Source organism: Sorex araneus, chromosome 2, assembly GCF_027595985.1.
Source record: "Sorex araneus isolate mSorAra2 chromosome 2, mSorAra2.pri, whole genome shotgun sequence".
NCBI lineage: Eukaryota > Metazoa > Chordata > Mammalia > Eulipotyphla > Soricidae > Sorex > Sorex araneus.
In genome coordinates this window covers 178,302,125-178,317,674 of record NC_073303.1, presented here as the reverse complement: position 1 = coordinate 178,317,674, position 15,550 = coordinate 178,302,125, and the positions used below count along the sequence as shown (strand labels likewise).

At 36.7% G+C, this 15,550-nt stretch overlaps 1 protein-coding gene and 1 non-coding gene across 6 annotated transcripts in view; one reads left to right on the top strand and one right to left on the bottom strand.

Annotated features, from left to right (window-relative positions):
• The window catches only part of ROBO2 (roundabout guidance receptor 2), a 630,168-nt gene that overhangs the window by 113,388 nt on the left and 501,230 nt on the right, over nt 1–15,550 (top strand). The window lies entirely within an intron of this gene.
• Nucleotides 6,821–6,883, bottom strand: LOC129402939 (U7 small nuclear RNA). The gene has a single exon (XR_008628953.1). It is a non-coding gene; the product is annotated as a U7 small nuclear RNA (small nuclear RNA).

Here is a 15,550-nt window from a genome sequence, read left to right as displayed (position 1 = left end):
CTCATCCAACTCACAGCTTGAACTTCCTCACCTTGGCTGCCTGAAAAGCAAACTGTTGAAAAATAGCTTTAAGGAGATGAGATTATTGGCAGGTTCCATTCAGCCTTGTCCCATATGTGTCCAAAGTGAAGCATTTTAGTGATTAGACATTATTCCCATTTTGCTTTTTCCTGGCTTTTGTCAACTATTGCTCTAATATTCATTTCCATTTTTTTCCAAATTCTGCCTGTTTACTTGTTCATTGTATGCTATTTAGGTGGTTTGTAAGTAATCTGTGACATACTAGGAAAATTGGCGTGTGCGCGTGGACACACACACACACACACACACACATACACACACAAAGGCAAAGCAAAAGCAAATGCTTCCTCAGGAAAATGTCACAACTGAATGATTATTTTATTTTTTCCTTCCTGTTTCTTTTTTTTCTCTATTCAGTGGCTATATAATTATATCATTGTTTCCATAATGGGAAACAAAAATTAGATGTGAGGAAAACTCTAAATAGGGCACCATAATGTTCTTTGAAAATGAAGAATTTAACTAAACCACTCTCAACTCCCCTGCTGGGCTCAGGCAAGCTGAAATTAATTCAAGACGGCAGATAAAATTTTTAACCAGGCCGAGTGGAGATGACGGATGTGACAGCTCTCAGTTAAAATGTCTTTTAGTGGCAAATGCATGCGTATTAGTCAAGAGATGTGACAGAACTGTCCCGGGTGAGAGAATATGAACCAGTGACCATTTGCATTGAGAACAAAAGAAAAATTCTTTATAGTAAAATGTGAGGAGGGTCAGATGAGTAACTGCTTCATATTCGAGGTCATTTTGGGCAATCTCCCCCCTAACACCCCACCCTCCAATTTTGAACAAAGAATTGAAAGTTAGAGACAGTTTATCTCAAGCAAGGGTTCTTTTCTTTCTTGTCTGTAAAGCAAGACAACAAGATGATTGAACAAAATCTTTATGCCCAGGAAAGCCATGTTATCCGTTCTCTGTCCTCTGCCACCCAGTCTTATTCGGCGAGAGAGACGGAAAGTGACTGTGACCTGATTGGCTTAGAAGTTGGTCTGGAAGTTCCTCATACAGAACAATGCAGACCTGGTTTTATAAATGGCTATATACATAAAATTCTGAGCACAGAAACTTAATTTTTACACCATAAGGACACAGTTCCCCCCACCATCCTCATTCCAAGGAGAGATTTTATTATGAAGTAATGAGCACACAAAAAATAGATATGATGCAATGATAGAATGTTATAGGGAATGAAAACTAAGTGGAAACTATACTTGGCAGGATTTGACCATGTGAAAGTCAAGCTTAATTGATTTTAGAAGCAGATGCTTTCAAAACATAGTATAGACCAGTTCAAATTACAAGCATAATTGAGTATTTAGTGGTATGCTGTTTATTATTCCAGTTAAGATCAAATCGGATTATCATAATTTTGTTATTAGAATACATACCACTGTGATTTTAAAGGGATATTCAAGTAGGAACCTGGGACTTACCCTTTTTTTTCATTAAAAGGGGAAAAGTTAATATATATGGTATCAAAGTAATGTTTATATAAATTTCCAGATTAGAAATTAGTTTTTATTTTTATTTAATGATCTGTTATACTCAAGAGCATATCAGAACATAAAAATTGTATTGCAACATTATCTGAGCAAAAAGATTGGGTATTCATATATATGATATAGCTGATTGAGCAAACAGTATACCACAAAATTAAAGTAACAGTTTATTTGGGAGCACAGGGGTACATAAGTATTTCCTATCAAAAGAATTCTGAGTGAGGTAAATAAGAAAAGTATTTTTCCTCTTCAATCTTTCCTTCTCTTTTTTATTTGAGTATTTCTCTGATAGCCAGGTGATTAAAAGTTTGGAATCCTTAAAGATCACTTTAAGTTTTCCCTACAACCTATGCATACTTCTTGAACTTTTTCTTTTATTCTCATTATCACCTGCAGACCAGTTGATCACAATTTTATTCTGGAGCAGAGCATTTGACTAAACCACAGATCTGTGTTCCCAACTGTGTTCTAACAGCTGTGCTTAATCGTCTGAAAGGCAGTTCAAACTCCAAATTTACAAAATGTTACGAATACCTCAACATCTCAAAGGGCTCTGTCAGATACTGTCAAGGTCAGGAATGATTTCCATTTAGTTATTCATCTTTTGCTTACTTTATTTTTCAAGTTAACATAACAAGGTTGATTTACAAGACTTTATGTTCTAGGGGTGCAAGCTTGTGTGTAAATCAGACTACACCACTGCCTAAAGCCAGTTGAATTGGCACCTTTGACCTCCATCCAGCAGGAGTCAGTCCCAGAGAATGAGACAAGTGAACACATAATCAGACAAATACATGGACTATCCAAGCCTTAAGGTCACCTGGGCACAGACTGACCATTTATTTGATACAATATTGCCCCCCCATTCCTGCTTCCCAAAGTGCAAGTTATTGTTTAAATTGACAGAGACGTTAAGAATAGTTAGCAAGCATATCAAAATTTAATGGGTGCATTGAGAGTAAAGACTGGGGTACTTTATATAGCCAATCAGCAGGTACCCTTAAGATACAGAATAAAGTTCTGGCAGTTCCCTATTCTACTTTTGCTTCTGTTGTCTTCTATATATAGAAAGGCTCTGAAGTATTTTATTCTGTTCTTTCTTGGGCACAGTTATGCTGACTGTTTATATTCTAAGACCCACTCAGGTTTTCCCAGGGCATTATGTATCGATGTTAACTGTTCCTTGATAATATTTTTCAGGAAGATTGATTAATGAAGATATTTTATATAAGCATATTCAATAAACAGTAGGGTACAATTAAACATGTAAGTGAACTTAAACATTCTTATTTCAGACATACATTGAAAGTTAGCTCTGGTGCTTCTTAGCAATAAAAATGTTTTATAATCATGTATTTAGATGGAAGTTTGGTTAATTAATGGAGTGCCTTTTAAAATGTTTTGAAGTCCAGAGACAATGGAAAAACACAAAAATAGGGAAAAAAGGGATTAGACATTTTTATTCTGGTATCTTTTTTCCCTGTCTTCTTAGCAAGAATACATTCAGTTACAACCTCAAGATTTCTCTCATTCACCTTGTTTGGATAAATGCTTTGTGATTCTTATGGACAGCTTTCTGTAAGGAAACACTGCTCGGACAGACAGCAATTTTGATTCGCTGTTTTGATTCTTTCTGACAATATACATGATAATGGCAAAGTATTTCCAGTTTATGTTTATTTACTGAGGCAAGCACCCAGTAAATATTTAAGAGATTTATTCATATATTTTAAGTTTTTAGGTCAGCACAAAACAATATTTTCTTCTTTGATTCATTGAAATTTACATTTGCTTTTATCTGGCCCAGGATCAATTCCTGGCACCACTTATGGGTGCTTGAACACAACTAAAAGTAATCCATGAGTCGTGAACACCATAAGATGTCCTACAGTCCTACACCCATTTTGTGTTTGCAAAAGGCACATTTAAATTAGATTAAAGAAAGTAAGCAATGACACTTCTACCGTTTCATAAAGGAGCTATGCCAATTCTTTCATCATGAATCTATTCCTGTTTTTAAGGGGTTTCAATTTTTCATTTAATTTCCCTCCTCAAGATATTTTTCCAGCCCATTGTTTTTTGCTAGTTCTTTTTCTATTCCTATAACATCAGCACAATCTCTAGTTCTATTATATTATTTGAAGGTGTACATTTTAAACAATTTAAATGTGCTATTTTCCTGCTTTTAATAACACTTATTATCTTTGTACTACAATATTTGAGCATCACTGGCTCACTGTCATCCTGTTGTTCATAGATTTGCTCGAGCGAGAGCCAGCAATGTCTCCATTCCTCTTAGCTCTGAAATTTTAGCAGCCTCTCTTTACTTGTCCTTCCCAATGGTCCCATATTGGAGGCTCTTTCAGAGTCAGGGGAATGAGATCCATTATTGGTACTGTTTTTGGCATATCGAATATGCCATGGGGAGCTTGCAAAGCCCCAGCCTAGCTGTCTTACCCAGGGCCTCTAGGAAGGGGGTGGGTTAAGTTTCCCTCCCCACCCCAAGCAGAGCCCCAGCAGCCTAAGACCTCCAGAACCCAGCCACAGCCATGCTCAAGTTCACTCTCCACATGCTTTGACGAGCCTCACACATGAAGGAACCAACAGAGGAACTCAGGGACCCAGGGCTGAGATCCCCAAGCCTGGTCGGATTGGGCCTGGGCCTCCTCCGCCCAGATCCCCCATTTTTCAGTAGCTTGGCAGCCACATACACAAACTGCCCCTGGTGCCGTGTAATCTCATCAATGGCCAAGATCCAGAGACTATAAAGCAAAGCTCCCAGAAGCTGTGTGACCTCTTATTGTCTAGTTATCCCTCTTAAAGAACCCAGCAAGCAACCTCTTAACATTTGGGTATATTCCTATAATTTATCCTTTATATTCATTCAAGAGAGTACATTTGTATATCAACTCTTACCTGCCTGATTACAGCTCTTGAGAATTAAGAATATTCTTGATATATGATAATGTCATGTCCTTACCATTCAAAAGCAATTATTCGGTGAGACTGAGAAAACCCACTAGAAGAATAATTTCTGATAGAAATGTGATATAAGTAATTCTCATTTAATGTTTTTGAAGAGTCATATTAAAAATGGTAAAGAGGTACAGATGAATTCAGTTTAACATCCTATTTAGTATCATATTTGAATTGCATATTTATATAGAACCAGTATAGATATTATTATTGACATTTTTGTGATAATCATTTGAAACATAATACATACTTTGCACATATTAAGTCAATGTACCCACTCACCAATGCTCAATAGCCACGTATGCCTTGTGTCCACTAAATGAAGCAAAGCTAGTCTAGGAATCTACTACATGACAGTCTTGAAAAAATTGCATTCATATTACTTTAAACCGATTAGAAGTGTAGGAAACAGTCCTAGTCCTAGACCTACTAGATCAGAATATTCATTTTAACAGGAACCAGAGTTGATTATATGAATATTTAAGTTTAAAAATCATTCCTCTAGAATTGATATGGACCCTCCTAGCTACCCAAACTTTTAGAAATTGGGTATTAGTACTACTCTATATTTAGCATAGTTTCTACAGCACCTTTATTAAATATTATTCCTATAACATTGACCAACTAAAAACTATAATATTTAGTGTTTTAAAAATAAATTAACAGTCATTTAACCATTACTGCTTCTAATTTTGAAGTAGTTCTCTTATATCAGAAAGAAAATTTGTAGCCATTAGCGACCATTCCTATCTTCTCTTGATCCCAGCCATAGCAGTCTCTACTCTGCTTACTAATGATTTGTATATATATATATATATATATATATATATATATATATATATATATATATTTGACATATGTTATGGTTTCTTTTTTTTTTCCAAGGTGACTTTCTTTTACCTTATTCTTTTTTTTTTAATTTAAATTTTATTGAATCACCATGTGGATGGTTACATAGTTCTCAGGATTATGTCAGTTATACAATACTCAAACACCCTTCCCTTCACCCGTGCCCATATTCCATCACCAACCACCCCATTATACCTCCCGCCCCCCCAGTCCCCGCCCTCTCCTGCCCCCCCAGTCCCCGCCCTTGTAAGTGATAAGTTTCACTTCGTTTACGCTTTATCTTGGTTACAGTCCATGTTTCAACACATAACTCACTATTGTTTCTAGGGTTTCCCCCCAAAAAAGAAAAGACAGTCCCACTGTCAAGGAAGCATTTGATGGCTCTCCATTGCTGAGAATGTAGAGATGTTAAGTCCCACTGTTTGTTACATAACTTTTCTATTTTTTTCCCCCCTCGTCCCGTGCCACCGAGTTCACGCCTGTTTAGTAATTATGTTATGGTTTCATTTGGCATAATTGTTTTAAGATTATTCTAATTTGTAGTACATATAAATTCTTCTTTTCAAGCCAAATATTTTATTTCGTTGATACACACCTTTTGTCATTCATTCTTCTATTGATAGTAATTCGAATTCATTTTACTCTCACCTATTAATTTGCTACTCTGAGGATCTGAAGGTTTTTGCTTAGACATGTTTTCAGTTCTGTTGGGTAAATATATAGGAAAAGAACTACTGAGTCATATATTACTGCTATGTTTAACTTTTGAAAGTAATGCCAGACTATTTTACAAAACAACTGCACTATTTTCCCAACCCATCAGGCATGTGTTAGAGTTCTATTTTCTTCACAGATTTGTAATTCATGTAATTGTCATCAGTTGGTTTTTTCTGTACTACTAGATACAGTGGTATTTCATTTGTTTTCATCTGGATACTCTGATTATTAGATGTGCTGAATACCTCTTCTGTGTTTCTTGAAAAGTTTAATTTTTGGAGAAATTTCCATTATTTAATATTTCTTTTAGTGGTTCAATTAATATATTATTTGTATCTATTTAATTGAATTTTATTGAATCATTTAATATTGAATTATCGCATTAATTAATTATTATATGGTTTTTATATTGACATACTATTATTGAATTGAATCAGATATATGACTTGCAGATATATGTCCCCATTTTATAAGTTTTCTCAAATTGAAGTTATTCAAGCACAATTTTGGTTTTATTTTGTTTTGGGGACACACTGGCTCTGCTCAGGGGTTACTCCTGGTTCTGCACTCAGGGATTATGCCAAGTAGTGTTCAGGGGACCATCTTCTATGCCAGGGATTTAACCTGGATCCACATATGCCTTACCTCTGTACTTGACTATCTCTGTGACCCTCAAGCACAATTTTTTTTTAGGGGCATACGATTTTCCGGTAGCAACTGGACAATCTGCTGGGACAAATTTTAAAAGAGCTGTAACTCTGCAAAATTTGTTTTGAAGTTTTCTATCTGTCCATGAATTTTTCTATTACCTATGTTTCATCTATGTTTTTGTAGCATCTTCTATTCTGGTAAGCTTTTGTTTTTATATTTTAAAAATTTGGGGATCAGAGGACAAGATTCGGTTTTCTCTTTTGTTTAAAAGTTTTACATGTTGTGAGACTGACACCCAAGGACAGTACACATAAGGGCCAGAAGGATTGCTCCATAGATGGAAGTCTGCCTCATGAGTGGGGGGAGAAGGTCCCTTAGAGAAGGAACCACTAAGAAAATGATGGTTGGAGGAATCGTTAAGGATGGGAGATGTGTCCTGAAAGTAGACAAAGGACCAAACATGACAACCTCTCAGTATCTGTATTGCAAGCCATAATGCCCAAAAGTAGAGAGAAAGTATGGGGAAAATTGTCTGCCATGGAGGCAGGGGGGAGGGTGGGAAAGGGGGGGGTATACTGGGGAGATTGGTGTTGGTGAATGTGTGGTGTAGGAATGGGTGTTTGATCATTGTATGATTGCAACTGAAACATGAAAGCTTGTAACTGTACCTCACGGTGATTCAATTAAAAATTAAATTAAATTAAAAGTTTTACATGTTGTAATTAATTCATAGTGAATAAATTGTATATTTGTGAACTTTAGGTTGGATATTCAGTTTTTCTAACACAATTGTTAAAACTACATCTCTTCTCCCCTGAGGATTATTTATTTATTTTAAGCACAGAACAATTTTAAATAAGCTTCAGTCTAAATGTCTACTTTGGGATTGTCAGTTGTGTTCCATTGAACTACCTGCCTAAGCTTTTACCAAGACCATATTTAATTTTATTTCATTAATGTAATCATAATAAATTCTGAAATTTAGAGATTAATAGCTTATAATTTCAAAAAAATGAGGTTCCAGGTCCTAGGTAAGACAGCCAGGAATTTTACAGAAATCATAGAAAACCTATATGTTAATTTAGGAAGTATTATAAAATTGAAAAAAAAATTCTTCCAAATTAAAAGAAAGGAACATCTTTTCATTTATTTTGGCCTGCTTCTTTTTTCCCCCAGGTATTTCTTGTAATTTTCAGTGTAAGGTCTAATGCTTCTTAAACTGAAATTGCTCCCACATGTTTTGATATTTCTGACATGATTTGTAATGGAGTTGTTTTGGATGACATATCTGGCAGTGCTCAGGAGCTACTCCTGGCTCATTTCCTTGTGGAAACTCCTGGTGCTGCATTTGTTGGTTATGTGGTGTTGGGTATTGAATTTGGACTCTAATCAAATAATAAACGTGTTCTGAGAAAAAGAGCAGATAGTGAGATAGACATGTTTTGTTAGAATAGAAATTTGCCTAGCAAAATGTCACCTCAAAATGTTAATTTAAGTTACTTTTTTTTGGACAAAATGAAGACAAAGAATAGATATCATCTCCATAACATTTGAATATCTTATTATGGACAGTGAAAATAACATCCCTAAACTATGCCGGAATCCTAGTTCACTGAATCTGTAAAATTCCAAAAGGGAATTAAGCTTGCTGATGGAATTAGGATCGTTAACCAGCTGGTCTTAAGAGAGGGAGATGCTTCTTATTATCAAAGTGAGATCAGAGTAAATAAAGCGTCATTTCAGTCATAGGATATGGGGGCCTGCCTCACTGTTTGAAGTTCAAAAACATGGTCTTGTTGATCTAGAATCCAGGCAGCCTGTAGGAATTTCAAAAGCCAAGAAAAAGATCCTCTCTGAGAGTCTAAAAAATATGAGTCCTATAGGTAAACTCTGATTATTCATCATCTTGCTTTTGGTCTGGTGAAAACTTTCATATTTCTTTCTATTATGTAACTCTCTAAGGAAATATGTTTGGTTGGAATCAGTACATTTGTGGCAATTTGTTACAATAAACAGAGAAAACGAAAACATTTGCAGTGTTTCAGTAGAAGACTGATCTATGCAGATTTGGATGCAGCTCTGCTGACTCCTCAGGAACAGCTGTTTTCAAAGTCAACAGCAATCTCTAAGCACATTTGCTTTCTAGATGCACTTGACATTGAACTCTCCCCCTTTGCTCCTTCAGCTTTTCAAACTTTGTGTCCCATGACTTTCACTTTGTTATGTTCTTTCCTATTTTCTCTCTCTCTGTCTCTCTCTCTCTCTCCCTCCCTCCCCCCTCGCTCTATCTATCTCTTAAAGCTTGTTTCCCATCTATTTCTATCTTAATTTAGAATTCTCTTTTCTTGTTTTACGAGTTCTATTTACTTCATTTGAGGTCCTTCTTTTAAGAAAACATGCAGCCACCTCACTGCAAATCTTTTCTGAAAGATTTCCCTTTTTTTCCAAAGTTTTTTCAAAGTTTTCTCCATTAGCTTTGTTTTAAATTCTGTGTCCTAAATTGTTTGAGAAGATAAATAGATGACATGATCACCTAAACTTTTTTCCATTTTATGTCAAAACACATATTTTTAAAATGGTAAAATTGTTTTTCATAAAATGTCTATATGATAGCATCCTTTTCTAGTCATTTGTTGCATCATATTATATTATCTCTACTATTTGGCTATTGGAAGTAAAACTTCTCTCAGAATAGGGGTGCAAATAGTCTTTCAAATTAATGTCTTCATGTCTTTAAACAAATGTTTAGGAGTGACACTTCTGGGACATGAGGGAATTTTTTTCTCTCTTTTCTTTTCTTTTCTTTTCTTTTCTTTAGTTTTCTTTAATTTTCTCATTTTCTTTACTTTTCATGCCTAAATCTCAGAGCTCATTTTCATTTTTTAAAGATGTCTCCATACTGTTCTTGGTATCGTTACAGGGAAGGGAAACTTGAATGGGAAAGGGGTCTTTTGTGGTGGAATATCACTAAAACATCATTAGTGATAGTAGAAAAATCTTACGTATAAAGAGGTGTAAAGTTAGACCCCAGAAATGCTATGATATCACTAATTCTGTATTTTATTGGTAAATCAACAAAAATAAAACAAATTAAAGAGATTAACTTATCCAGTGCAAAAAGAAAGACCTCTTGGTAGGTCACTTTGAAAGATTTAGGGGGATGTTAGTGCAGGTTAGAAGATGTAATAGAAATGTGTCTTTATTTTTCTTTGTTTTTAATTTAAATTTATTTTTCCTCTTTTCTTCTTTTTTAAATTTTTACTAGTGAATCACTGTGGGGTACAGTTACAAACTTATAAACTTTCATGTTTGTATTTGTTTTACATCCCTCCACCAGTGCCCATTCTGTTCCACCAGTGTTCCCAGTATCCCTTCTACCACCCCCATCCCAAACCCCACCACCCCACTCTGCCTCTGCGGCAGGGCAAGAAATGTGTCTTTAATTAAAAAAATATTTAATTTTACTTTGGATATGGAAGATAATACAAAAACATATCTGTATGAAATAAACAATTCACTTTTTCAAAATTGAATTGGTGTCATATTAGGGGTTGGGGAAATAGAACATGAGTTAAGGATCTCTCTTTGTATATGTCCAACTCCTGTTTGATGCCTGGTAATGCATAAAGGTCCCCCGAAGCACCACGGTGTGACCTCTAAACACAGATCTGGTTGGTAGTAGCCCCTGATCACCCTGATCCCCAAATCCAAAACAAATAAATAATTTGATGCCAGTAATCGGTGTCAATTGATACCAATGATCAATTTAACTGAGCCTCAAATATCATTTGTTTTTAATATCTACTCCCTGGTTGACTATTGAAATCCTGATGTACCTATGATATTGAAAATTGTTATTAGTTAAGGTAACTTTCATACACAGCTTTTAGAATATCTGTGCAAAGAACATTTTCCTATCTATTGCAAACATGAGAAAACATGTCAGGGTTTTTTTTTTTTTTCAAAAAAAATTTAGTAGTGTTTGTGCAATAAACCACTAACACTGTTACGCATCTGTAATCCAGCAGACACTAGATGTATTTTACAGGAGTTTATTTAATCTTCACAAATACTGTACTGGTACTGAGTGTTCCCACATATTGATTCATTAGAATACAGAAGGGTTAAGGGTATACTTAGTGAAATCCCTTGAACTTAACTTGAGTGCATCTGTCTCTAATGTCTATATTTTTCCTATAAAAGCAAGGCTCCCAGTAGCTGGCCAAACACTCTGACAGCATTACCATCACATTCAAACTTACTACAAGTGAAAATCTTGTGCCCCACTTCCAGTCCTACTCGATCAGAAAAACATTTGTTGACAGACACCCAAGGACAGTAGATAGAAGGGTTGGGAAGATCACTTCATAGTTGGAAGCCTGTCTCACGAGCAAGCTGGGAGAGAATAGCTGGAATAGAGAAGGGATCATTAAGAAAATGATGGTTGGAAGAATCGGTTGGGATGGGAGATGTATGCCGAAAGTAGATAAAGGACCAAACATGATAACCTTTCAGTATCTGTATTGCAAACCATAATGCCCCAAAGTAGAGAGAGAGTATGAGGAATATTGTCTGCCATGGAGGTAGTGGGAGAGTGGGAAAGGTGGGGGTATACTGGGGATATTGGTGGTGGGGAATGTGCACTGGTGGAGGGATGGGTGTTTGATCATTGTGTGATTGTAACTCAGATGTGAAAGCTTATAACTCTATCTCATGGTGAGTCAATAAAATTTAAAAAAAGAAACAACATTCATCTAACTAGGCCCTTCAGATGATTCTGATACTCATAAAATACCCCAAACTCTGCCTTTTACTACTTTTGGTCCAGAGATCTGAACACCTAACCTCTTTCTTATTCTCTTTGACTCACTAATTTTGAGCCACTAAATCAGAATCAGCAAACAAATCCATGTTTATTCCAATTCACTAACCAAGAGAAAATAGACTTAGCAAGAGGTATCCCTAATTATATTTAAACTAGTGTATAATTACAAAAGTTCAAATGTCTAGCAATTAATTGAATGTTTTTGCTGCGAGCTATATTTATCTTCAATAACTAGTGTTAAAAGTTTTACTTTATTTCATTATGGAAGCTTAATGATTCGTCAAGTCTCAGGTTGACTTGCCAAGGAAGGAAACTTAAAACAAGTTCCTACTTGGAGGAAAATTCTCTTGCCTTCTATGTGGGAGGGGAGCAGCTCTTCACACATCTGCTCTACTCCTATTAAAATGGGTCAGGTACCCCTGAAGGCTGTTGGAGTCCATGGACTGGGGACTTGTTAGCAATTAGTTCTAGGCAAAGAGTCTATGCATTCCTTGTTTTTTGGCATGCTGATCATGAATTGCTTCATTGTGTTGCAGGTTGAAAAGAGCTATTGCTTGTGAGGAAATGCGCTTTGCATTCTCCAACCAATTCTTAATGAGCTTTTGGGACAATTCTTGTTTCTCGATTAGAGACTACCTTTATTTGATTCCCGAGAATAAACATAGCTACTTCTATATTAAATTTCAGCAAGAGTAGAGTTGGTAAAATTTCCATTGGAGTTATGGGAGCCAGGCAATAACAATATACAGAGGAAATTCTAAATTACTGTCTTGATTGCCCCTGCCTTTAGTCTAGGTTTTATTAATCCAGTTATTTGAGGTAAAAAGGGGGAACTAAACAAAAATGAATTACAACTAAAAATGCTCAGATGAAATTAACCTCATTTAATCTGACTACTACCTAAATACACTCACTGAAAACAGTCTTTAGGTGTTACTTTCTTGCACGCTGGGCACAGAGGTTAAAAAAAAAGTGAACTGAACAAATGTTGAAGGAGATTTAAGTTGGCAATGTGAGTGATGTATGAATTGTCTATGTGCCAGAACTTAGTAAACTCTCTGTAACAAAAGTCTATAGCACTGAATGAAGCTCCTTGATAACCAAAAGTGATTAGCGAACCTTTCTCAGTGATTATGGTCAAACTAGCTGACAGGGGAAAGGCCCCTGCTATGGATGTTTGAAGACTATTACTTGTCCTTAAATAGCTATGATTTAGAGAGCGACCACTCAGGCACTAATGCAGTTCAGCGTGTGAAACACACACGGCTCTCCATATGAGGTAAGTTAATCTATATAATTGGGGATACTCCAGGAGACAGTTGAATTCTTTGGAGCCAAAGTGGTTTACAAATTGAATACATTAATAATAAATATCATTGCTAGTTTACTCATGACATAATGAATGGGGCCAAGGGATAAAATGCTTCCCTAGCTTCTGCAACTCAAGAAATGTTTTCATATCCCAGATAATAAATACTTGCAGTACGTATGAGCCTCTAACTAAAAGTATGTGCTGAGAGACTCCAACTCCACCAGAAGAGTTTGTCTTCTGCCGTGCTGGATTGCCGTGGGGTTGGTGGCAGCTTAATAAAATACGTGTGTGTTCAGTGTGGAGCTCTGACATTATTTATTCCTCTTTTGATACTGCATGCATGAACTGCCACTGTTTGATGAATCACTAAGGAGAATGAGAATTGACAAACAACTCTTCCTTTAGTAGCCGGTCACACTGACAGCATCAATAGAAAAACACATCATGGGTTCTAAAATGCCGCATTTTCACCATTTACTCTGAATAAGACATGAAGCCCTGTAAGGAGAGCAGTAGTACGTTATCGTTAAGGGCCAGCTGACAGAGATTCGAGTGTGCCTTGAACTCTTGCAAGTCATCATTCTTAATTTCTCCTCTCTTTAGCTGGGAGGCCCACCCACATGGGTTCTAAGCAAGGCTGGGACTCTCCCACCTTTTAAAATCTCCTTGATAGATTGGTTTCATCAACACCCATTCTTGACTTCTGCCCATCCGGAGGAGAAGCTCCTGTTCTCATTAGGGTCCTTGTAATGTCTGTGGCTAACATTGTTCTCATGCAAATGGAATGACACAGAGATAAGTGTCATGAAAATTCAATTTCCCCCGACCATCATTACCCTTTTTCTTTTAGTTATTCCCACTTCAATCTGCAGGAGGTAATGTGTGCAATCTGCGGGTACTTTTGCAAGATGATTACTACATTTTAGTAATGAATTTCCCAGTCATTGCACTAGGGGGTGTTTTAGCAGTTTTCCCCTGGTCTTCCTAATACAGATTTGGCAGCGAAACTCACAGAGTTCTTCCACAATGGGTATTTGCTCTGGTGAAGCCTGGTTAATAGAACTTAATCTTTAATACTTTCCTTTCTTTATTCAGTGGCAGGAGCATTAGGAGTTTGGGCTTTTCATTTGGAGATCACTCCCTGCAGTGCTCAGGCCCTATTCCCAGCTTGGTGCTTAAGGGTTTCTCCTGGTGGTGTCAGAGGGGAGGTGGGCGGGGGGGGGGGGGGTGTGCGGTACTGGGGATTGAGCACAGGTCCTGCAGGTAAAGCCTACACAATAGCCAGGTAAAGCAGGCACACTTGCTCTTTTAACTATCTTCACAGTCCTGGAAGGTGAATTAGAGCAGGTGATTTATTCTCTGCTATATGGAATAAACAAAAACCACACGTCTGCCTGTCCAAACTGAAGAACAAAACAAACAAAACAACTTGGGGCCACAGAGATAGTAGAGCAGTTAAGATGCTTCCCTTGCACGCAGCTGACCTGATTTCAGTCCTCAGCATCCAGTATGGTTCTCTGAGCGTCATTAGGAGTTAATTCCTGAGCACAAAGCCAGGAGTAATCTCTGAGCATCACCATTTATGACCCCAGAACAAAACAAAAAGAAAATAAAGAAAAAAAGAAGTCTCAAAATTGGACTGGATGTGGCTCTTCAGTGGCGCTTCTTCTTTGCAGTTGTAAGGCTCTGAGTTGGATCCCCAGCCTTATATCACATGTTGAGTGTGTCTCAGTGGCACTGCCATTCATTGCCAAAGTGACACAATGTGTGATCACCAACCCTTTATGTTACTCTGAATCATCACAAGGAAGAGACAGACTGGGGAAGAAAATAGAGGACCAAAGAGATAAGCACATTTTAATCATGTGATGTGAGTATAAAATTTAGGATGGTTTATATAAATACTGTGATTTACTAAAATATATAGGTATACTGATATATTTATACCTATGAAGATTTTACTCAGATACAGCCAAAAGTAAGAAAAATTACTATGGTACATTTTGGATACTCATATTTTTTATTTTTTATTATTATTTTTAAAATTTATTTTATTGAATCACCATGTGAAATGTTACAAAGTTCTCAGGCTTATGTCTCAGTTATACAATGTTCAAACACCCATCCCTTCACCAGTGCCCATATTCCACCACCAAAAACCCCAGTATGCCTCCCCCCACCCCCACCCCCGCCTAGGTAACTGATAAATTTCACTCTTCTCTTTACCTTGATTACATTCCATATTTCAACACAAAACTCACTATTATTGTTGGAGTTTCAACACAGACTCACTATTTTTGTTGGAATTTATCCCCCAAGAATACAGCCCTATTGACAAGGAAATATTTGATATTGAGTTTTCCACTGATGAGAATGAAGAGATAAAAAGTCGCATGGCCACAGTAGCGGCCGCCCGGTTTACAATTTCTGTATTTTAGTAATTAAATCCAGGGAGATTAAAGTTGGAAATTGAATCATTTCCCTTCCTGGAGCAGCATGGAGCAAAAGCTTAGTTCACAGTCTGGATACATGGTTGCAAGCACTCTCTGGAACCCCAAATCTTATAGCTGCCTCTGGTTCCTGCTCGTTCGGCATTCCCGCAGCTGTGCAGAGGCATGGCCACCCGGGTCGAATATCAGC